This window comes from Phaeoacremonium minimum (assembly GCF_000392275.1).
Source record: "Phaeoacremonium minimum UCRPA7 unplaced genomic scaffold PA7_03_scaffold_413, whole genome shotgun sequence".
NCBI classification, from domain to species: domain Eukaryota; kingdom Fungi; phylum Ascomycota; class Sordariomycetes; order Togniniales; family Togniniaceae; genus Phaeoacremonium; species Phaeoacremonium minimum.
In genome coordinates, this window is record NW_006921315.1 from 133,327 (window position 1) to 134,184 (window position 858).

Genomic DNA, 858 nt, shown 5'->3' on the forward strand with positions numbered 1-858 from the left:
ATAGAAAACAAGCTACTGGTTGCTGGCCAGGTGCAAATTGGAGAGGGACCGTCGCACCCCCCTGGCCCTGGTAGGCTGGTAGGCTGGTAGGGGACTGGCCGGTACCTGCCTTTTGGTGTCATGGATGCCTGTCGGTGACGTACCGCACCTGCCGCTATGAGTCTTGCTCCATATTTTTACGTATCCTCATCGGGACTAGCAGCATCTCTCACAAGCGTCTCTCGTCGCTTTTTTCATGAGGGGCCGAGGGGTCCTCCCTCCCTCTGAGAGCATCGATCTTGATAGGCAGTCTCGCAGTATTGTAGAAAACGCCACCTTAAACACACGAGGGGAGATGTGTCGTGGTGGTGGGAAAGAGACCCTAGCTCGCCTAGTTAGGGACACGCATCAGACGCTAGAATACCACAACCTGGTGCTCGCCCCTACCGGTACTATGAGATGGCCTAACAAAAGGTGAAGTACTCGAGTAAATACGTACCGTGGTGCACTGAGGAGCTACCTACCTAGGCACGTCCTAGGTAGTCTAGGCTCTATCTGACCTTAGGGGACCACACCTACGCAGCGGAACGCACGCAGCGTGCAGTCCTTGTCTGCACAGCCTTTGCCGCATGCTCCACTTCACCCACTTCACCTGCACCGTTTGGCTCGCCCGTCCGTTGGGATTCAGGTTTCCCTGCCCAGCTTTGGGCTGCTCTGCTCGCTCTTCCATTTGCCCCGTTCGTGTTGCCCTTGCTCGGTCGCAGTCCTCAGTGTGGTGGTACTGCCGGTACGATACGGTATCCTACAGTGGGAGAGTGGGTATCGCATCTCGTCTCCTGGTGTCGTTAAGCTCTGAAATATCTGGTTCTGGGGGGGGGG